Below are 9,275 nucleotides of genomic sequence, written 5' to 3' on the forward strand. Positions count from 1 at the left end.
AGACTCTCTAAAATTGAAAAGGACCGAGTTATCTTTGTCGTTAGACTCATTAAAAAACATTAATAGCGACAAACTTGTCTTTAGACGAGAACGAGTTTCACTATCGCTAGGCTCGTTAAAACATAGCGATGGGTTTGCCCGAAGGGAAAATTATAGAACAAGCATATGTTATCCTCCTCAAGCTTGACAAAAATAAAGAGGTACTGGTCAGAAATGACTGGGGAAAAATTGGGAGAAACTCAAAGAACTTTTATTGGTAGCAAGTCGCTCTTGAACATGACACTTCCACTCCGTGCCTGAGTCGGGTTGGGTTGTTTCATTCACCGGTCACATCACCATGGTCTCGCCATACCATCCATATTTGGGGTAAATGCTACCAATCCATCACACAAGTGTCGCCGATATGTTCAAGAGAAGTCATCCAGAGAAGTCAACCGTGTCCCATCCACTACCATACATTATCCTTCATCCTTTCATGACCGCCACCCTAAACCATATATCATCAGATCGTTTTCACCTCCATCAAAATCATTTGCTCCATTCCGTGTCACTGATGTGGGATACATTAAGGCCCTCCTTTGACGGATCGCTTCTTGTCGACATCAGCTCATTATCCAAGAAGTTGATCTAGGAACACCCCCTTCAGTACTTTGAAGCTTGCATGCCTCAATGGCAAGTTTCTTACTTCCGGCGACAGGTATACATCAATGACCTTCGACCGAAAGATTTTGCGTGGTGTTCGACGCCAAGTCCTTTATTCACACCACGTGAATTGTACTGCAGTACCTTGAGGGTCATTATCATTATCGGTGATTCCTCTTGCGCTTGTTAACAGTTTACATCATTGACTGGTAATCAAGCGATGTCTTTCCATGTTCGACTTCAGAACATTTCTCACATGGATCGACTTGTACTTAGAGTGAAGATCGAACAAGATTGAAGACCCCGGATCTAGTTTCATCCATCCGGGCTGTCATATATATTCGGGAAAAATAAAGACATTGACATGTACAGCATTGCAGCAGATAATCATCCTACCGAAAGGATGATGATTTCATCAAAATCATCGGTCTACCATCAGACGATTGTCTGTTCTATGTACAGAAAAATGAATTTATAAAGCTGAGCATGGGAATGCCCACCTTAGCTAGATCATGAAAGCAGTATGAAAAATAATGTATTGTATTGTATCTTATTACAGGTCTCCTCCCAGCATTGGAAGAACTTCGGATCCTCCTAATAAAGCATTTCACCCGATAAACGGCCTCATACTTTAGGGGGAAACTGTTATAGACATTTTTGTGCCTTACAGCATTGAGCATGAAATGTCCATAATCCAAGGGATCCAAAGTCCCTAAAAGAGTTGTTCCTACCCCTAAAGGAACAAGGTCAACAAAAGACAGCTTCTCCCAGAAGTTCTCCACCAAAAACCACTCAGAAATGGTCAAATCATGATCAATTCAATGGCTCCACTAGCTGCCTGCGTTGAAATGCAGAGGTTACACTCGCCAGTTGCACTGCAACACAGGTAGAAGCACTACCAGGGTGCGCTGAGCGGGAAATGACAAATGGCAAGTTCATTCAACGAGGTGGAAAGACCCTGGAAGCTTCCAGAATCTTCCTTAATGACACTTGCCTCAATGAATTCGACCAAGTGATGAGTAAGAGGTTCTCAACCTCCAAGTGGAAGCAAGAACTGACAGAGAGAAGCCACAAGTCAAAACATGAGCTGACTCATCCTCTCTGCTCACATCTATATATGGATCTCTCACCCAGAGGTTCAGGAGGCTGGAATTTTGTACTTTGCAAAGAATTGTTGTTGGTTTGAGATTGAGATTAGTACATTGGGTGATTTATGCTTTGTTGAAGGAGAGGAAGGGATTCTTTTGCTGGGAGGTAGATGCTGGATCGGGACTCACTTGGTTGTATCTCCTCTTGAACCTTGTTATCATATCAATAAAGCTACTTGAGTTTCTTCTATATGCTTGTATTTCAATGATGTTTTGTTATATTTGCATATTTAGTTTATATCTGATCCTAAACTAGTTATGAATGTGAATCTATATCTTTCGTGTAGTTTTCCTCTCTTGTGATCTTGCAGGAACTGGGTAAAGCTGGACCAGTGAAAGAGCAGGCAACAGGAAGCGAACGAAAGAGAGAGAGATTGGATCGACAAACTAATGGAAGACACCGGTTAGTTACATCCTTCTTTCTCTATTTGCATCTCATAAAGAAGAATACTCAGATAGTTTTTCCTTGTTTGTTGCTAAGGCACTATCACCTCTTAGAGTGGGATAGGGGCATTCCGAATTGGATGCTTTTCCCAACAAAAGGTGGTACCCTCATTAAATGCAAGCTAGATAATGTTTTGGTGACAATGTACCATCATCCTTGAACTTTCTTGATGATGTGAGGCATGTACTATTCGTTTTTATTGTAAGAAATGTGAGGGAATCTTTCATTAAGGATACACGATCTGATCATGTTGTGTAATATCATGAGAGTGAGGTAGGTATAAAGTCATCAATCAATTAATAGGCATGAGAGATTACATCAGAACACTACATTTTATGGGCATGCATTGAATGATTGAGGCATTTGAATAATGAAGGAAAATCGTAAGCCATTGGTATTCATAAAGGTGTTCTAATTGCTGGAGGCTGCTAAACATACACATGGACAGTTAGTGAGAATTTGAAACCAGAGCTTTGTGCCAAAATGATAGGAGCATAAACATTTGATTGAACTAAAATAATCTAACAACAAAGGTATGCTAGTCATACACATGGATGACGAATGGAATAGCAGGAAATCAAGGACTTTGGCTATACTAGCTAGTGGGAAAAGGCATTGGGAGAACTATTGGTGGGGGGGATAGTAGTGTGCCACATGTAGGGGACATGTGTTAGCATGACGATGAATCAAAGGTCAAGGTGTTGAGATAGAAGTGTGTGTATGTTGTTCAGAAATCTCGATAATTGTATTGTCCCCAACCATACACGTGGACGGCTAGAAAAGACTCAAGGAAATTAGCATAGTGTGATAACCATTCAAATAAATGGTGGTCCACTCAATAGTAGAAACTATGGTAACACTACACATGGATAGCTATTAAAGATTCAGGGAAATGTTAGTATAAGAGAACCAAGCATTTTTAAGGAAAATCCAATGGTGGAAAGGGCCACTGACCTTACACGTAGAAAATCAATGGGATATCAAAACCCCTAAGGAAAAAATGATCAACAACCAGTGTTGATTTACCATTAAAGCATTCAGTTGCAAAGTATGGAAGGAAAATAAAGGGGACGAAGAGGGATCAAGATGACATATTAGCAATGAAATTCCAAAACTTGCAAATTATTTCATGAAATTCAAACAAAAACAAGGGAATTATGGAGTGGTACCCAAGAAAATAAAGATGTTGCAAAAAATATCTCATGTCTATTGAGGAATCAACTGAACACTACCAAGTAACATGAAGGCAACAAAAGAACAATTATGAACCTAAGAAAGAATGGAACCAAGCTAGAAAGTACAATGTCAATTTTTGCTAGAAGTTTGTGGAAAACTATGCATAATACCAACAAGATCATTCACTTTGAACTATGCAAAACAAATTTATCAGAGCACTTACTTTCAACTATTAGGTAAGTAAAGTGCGAAGGAAAACAAGCAAGGAGCTACAAAATAATCTTCAATTATTTTTGAAATGACATTATGTTTATTCGTGGGGAAATGAAGTTTCCAAGCTTGTATAAGATGAAAACAAACCCACAAACATATAGAGAACATATGCTCACTAACCTAATGGTCTTAAAATGAAATTATATGAGCAATTGTCCCAAGATTTACATTAGTTTATTTATAGCAATGGAGTAATTTTACACTTTTGTCTTCAATGCATATCAAGGTAGGTGGAGTTATTTTCGCTAGCAATGTAGGTCCCATTACTTTGCCTTGCTTAGTTTCTGAGGTGGATGCATATTGTGAGTAAAGTGTTGGTATACTACCTATCCCATTGCTTAAGAGGTTTGCACCTTGATTTAGTATACTTCTCTTGGATTTTGGTTCCAAAATATGTAATTGTCACTTTGATTCTTATCTTGTTTGACTTAGAGACTCTAGATAATATATTTATTCATGTTCAAATTCAATGAGTGTAGGGTGCACATGAAAAAATAGAAAGCAACTAGCAATCATAGAACACACTAAAATTATATGTACATGAAAAATATATAACAAAAGGAAAGGTTTGTCCTTACTCTCTTTTTTTTCCCTTTTTTTTAAATTTTGAGTAGACCATTGTAGAAGCAAACTAATAGCACAAACATGTATAGTGGTTCAATATAACACCTAGAAAACAATAATAGAAATAGAGAATACAACACAAAGTACATACATAATTACAAATGGTGAGTTGAAGTCACATGAGTCCTAAGCTTGGCGTAGTAAAGCACACAAGGACAATTGGAGTTTTTGAACTTGAAACACCATACACATGTAAAAATCATTACTTTCATGCAAAACAAGATGTGCATCCCTCATATGTAATGCCCCACATTTTGTGTTCTTGATTAAACTTGACTTAGGACTGGAGAGTTATTACTAAATACAATCAAATACCTTTGACTCTAAGTTGGTGACGCTTATATGAGGATACGAGTCATATTTATGCAATAAATGTCCAACATGTGTTTACACTACCTTGAGATTTCCTAATATGGTTCTTGAGTGAATCCAAATTCTTCATTTTAATGTAGTGTCAGTTCTTTTGTTTTGATTATTGAAGGCTTCTGAACCTAGCATGAGTTGACTTAGAGGTTATATTTGACATGACATTGTTTTCAAAACTTGATTTTTAATGAAGACATTAGATAAAATGATTAGATTTCGCTTATATTTATGCACATAGGTTCACCTTTATGGGGGTTTATTTTGTATAGATAAGTACATTATTATAAGATGGCTTATATAGCCTAATGGGTTAGCTTGAGTGGTTGAGTGTTGTGAATTTTAAGCAAGAGGTTATGGGTTAAGTCACTAGGTTGGTTGGCTTGATTGATATTATTGGGTTGCACTCAATGTCCATACTAGGTTAGAATGCCAAAACTGATACTAATCAATTTACCTCAAGTTTCATCCTATGAATGAGGAGAAGTGCCCATAGCATTTCCTTGAGATGTGTAGTCTGTCAAAAAATAAAAAAGGGAAAAAATGGTTTATATGTTGTTGTAAAACTATAATTTTTATAGTCTATGTGTATTATTGTTGTAAAATTATAATTTTTACCATGAGATAATGGTATAATATGTGATAGTGGCATGTGTGGAGAATATATGAATGATAATCTTTAGTTTTTTATACAATACGCATTGTCCTAATATTCATTATGAGGGAATCTTGTTGTATGGCACATGTGTGATTTTATTGCTATAATAAAGTTGACTTTGAGTAATAAATGCATTTTCCACTAGATAAATGTTCATGTTTTGATATATGTCACGATTCACATTAGATACATGTGATTTATGCTAGTGAAATGATAGTCACAATGTGACAATGACTTGATACATGTGTTTGGTGGGTCAATACATGTGATTGATAAGTTGATACATGTGATTTATGGTTGAATACATTTTATGATTTGGCATATTATTGGAATAGCTTGATAAGATAGCCACTCCATGGGCTCAGTGGGTTGTTTCAATGATAGATCTTGTGGGAGCTCATACTTATGAAGGATTTTAATTAAGATACCATAATATGGGTTGGGGATAGGATATATCATGATCACTAGCTTTATACCAACTACTCTCGTTTATGTTATATCTAGGGCCATAGGATCTTGCAAAATGATTAGGGTGATAGAACCTTATGAGATGCTTAGCACTATAGAGCCTTGCAAGATGACAAAAGTTGGGTAGAACCTCAAGACCATAATACAAATTTCGATACTTACTACAGTTAGTGCATATTGTGAATCTTAACACCTTATCGTGATGTTTGATACATAAAATACTAATCATAGGAGAGAAACTTGTACCATGATGAGTGATCCAAATTGGATCATTATATTGTTTTTCATCCATCCCAATGCATTCGGAGTGGAAAAAGTGGAGGAATAAACTCACGGGACCATTTTTACCAGTGGGACCCAGTCTAGCAAAACAGGGTCTGAAACCTTCCGGGAGTGTTTTGAGGCATCAAACAACGTTTTTGGGGGGGTAAAACTTTGTTACTTTTACGTTCACATTTTCATGTTGTTCTACACACATAGATATTCCAACATTGTAAGAAACACATCAATTGGAGTCCGTATGCAAAATTTATGCCACTCAAAAGTTGACCTTCCTGTTTTGACACCTATAATTCGGGAGGATGTTGTGCTAGCCCCCATTATTCATGGAAAATGGGCTAGCCACGTGTTTGTGGTGTAAAATACTCTAGAAGAGTCTATATTGTAACTCTATTTATGTAATATTCCTAACCCGGAATATTCCTCAAACCCCAGCAAAAACTCCAACCAAATATGTGCAAATGATATAATAACCCAGAAAAATAACAGTGAAACAGCATATAATAATGTAAACTGGAAATATAAGCAGATACACAAGAAATGCAGCGAGAAATGCTAAGCCATTTCATTATACTGAGCAATAAATGAGTACAAGAGGTGATTAGACAAATGGCACCTCGACTTTCACAAGGCAAGTGAAGAAATACTCTCAGAATGACAAGAATGGCCTCTCTGTGTGGATGTTGCTGCTACTACTAGAAAACAAATGATGATTTGGGGCCGCTCCCCTCCTCAGAAAAGGATGAAACTCTGGAATCGGACTCTACTCGAAAAACCCAGAAAGCTTTTCTGAAATGGCCGACCCCCGAAAATCACCCCCTTGGGGTTTTGCGCAGTTCCTCAAAGACACTGATGAAACTACTGTTGAAATGCTGATGAAACTGTTGCTGAAATGCTGATGAATCTACTGCTGGAATGCCAATGGAAATACCTTGCCTGAGCAGGCACTCGAAGTCCCCCGGGGCTAAGGGTGAGATCTCCGAACGGAGACACTCAATGCACTAAACAGTGCTGCAGACTAGCTAAACAGACAATGTGCTCAGAAGTCAAACGACTAGCTCCAAATGCACATAACCAGAATGATCCAAAATGAGGGGGCTCCTCTCTATTTTATAGCCTCTACCTCTCACAATCCCTAGGCTCACCTCCTCCTGCATGATTCCCCTCTTGCCATGTGTTCTTCCCTCCTGTGAAGTCCCTCCATGTGTCTCTGTGGACCCCATTTATGGGTCCCCCTTTGGCCCCCTTGGCTCCTCCTTAAGCCACAACGTTGTGCTACTAGGAAGTGAATTTTTATTCTTAAAGTGAGTTATGTCCCTCTTCCTCACTTTTTTATTTATAAATAACTATAGAAGGCAAAAATTGGGCAAAATCGAATATTCCAATTAGCCATGGCTAATTAGGAATATTACAGTCTCCCCCGACAAAATGTTTCTTGTCCTCAAGCAACTGAAGTGATGGATGCTGCAAGATTTTCTCACTCTCCCAAGTGGCATCCTCGTCCGGCAAATTCTTCCACCTCACCAAGAATTCCTGGACCATCCTGCTCTGCAGCTGCCTCTCCCTGGTATCAATGATAGCCTCCGGCTGCAATACCAAATGCCCCTCGTCATCCATGGGTGGTAGCTCATCTGTCACTGTCACCTACTGCCCCAATGCCTTTTTCAGGCATGATACATGGAAAACGTTATGAATCTTGCTGCCTTGGGGCAACTCCAACTCATATGCAACCTATCCAACCCTGCGTATCACCCTATATGGCCCATAAAAGTGGGGCTTAAGCTTCTCAGCCCCCTTCTGCTTTAGTGACGACTGTCGGTATGGCTGTAACCATAGGTAGACCATGTCCCCTACCTCAAACTGTCTCTCCACCTGACCCCTGTCGGCATACAACTTCTGTTGGTTCTATGTTGTAGCCATGTTATCCTTGAGAGCTCGAAGAATATCCTAACTCTCTTGGATCCATTTCTTGGCTTTGGGAGCCTTGTTATCACCAAACATCACGTCAGCAAAAGATAAAGGATGATACCCATATAAAGCATAGAAGGGTGACATACCAATGGACATGTGATGTGAAGTATTGTAGCAGTACTCCCCTAGATGCAGCCACCTCAACCATGCTCGTTGCTGCCCACTGACATAGTTACGCAAGTAGCCCTCTAGCCACTTGTTAACTATCTCTGTCTGCCCATCCGTCTGTGGGTGATAACTGGTACTCGTTGTCAACTCTGTCCCTACCAATCGGAAAAGCTCCTGCCAAAACCCGCCCATGAAACGGCTGTCCCTATCACTGACGATGGTCTTAGCAAGACCATGTAGCCTAAAGATCTCTCTGAGGAATAACTCGGCCACCTGTGCTGTTGTATAGTGTGCAGATATGGCAAAGAAATGTGCATACTTCGTCAGTCGATCAACAACGACAAAGATGCAATCCTTTCCCTACACCATGGGCAACCCTGTGACGAAATCCATCGAAATACTCTCCCATTTCCTCTCCGAAATGGGAAGAGGCTGCAATAATCCTGCAGGATGGCTCATCTCTCCCTTGTTCCTCTAGAAAACATCACACTCCTGGATGTGTTGGAGTACGTCCTCCTTAAGTCCCTTCCATGAGAACCTCTCCCTAATGGCCCTGTAGGTTTTGGTAAAACCCTGATGTTCTGCCAATGGGGAATCATGTGATGCCTGGAGTATCTTCTTCTTGAGCTGAGACCCCTCAATCAAGAAGATCCGGACCCTGTAGTAGATGATCTCATCGACCACCCTGTACCTGTCATATGCCACCTGCCCATCCAGAACCTCACATGCAAACCTGTCCTTGGAGTACTCTACTAAGAGTCGAGCCCTCCAATATGTATCCAAACTCATAAGAGACAACGTGGCTGGTCTACCTGAAAGGGCATCTGCTACCACGTTGTTCCTACATTTGACATACTCAATGTCAAAGTCATATGCTTAGATCTTACTGATCCACTTCTGATGCCTCTCCTGTAGTTGCTTCTGCTCCAAAAAGAACTTAAGGCTGTTGTGATCAGTCCTCACCCTGAACCTGTTGCCTACCAAATATTGTCGGTACTTAGCTAATGCATGCATGATGGCCAGCATCCCCTTGTCATATATGGAATACAACCTCTTGTGCAGAAGGAGCTTCCGGCTCTCAAATGCTATCGGGTGACCTCCCTGCATCAATACTGTGTCG

The sequence above is a fragment of the Pinus tabuliformis genome, chromosome 4_1, assembly GCF_031772625.1.
Source record: "Pinus tabuliformis cultivar Carrire ecotype Pingquan chromosome 4_1, CPIR1, whole genome shotgun sequence".
Classification (NCBI taxonomy): domain Eukaryota; kingdom Viridiplantae; phylum Streptophyta; class Pinopsida; order Pinales; family Pinaceae; genus Pinus; species Pinus tabuliformis.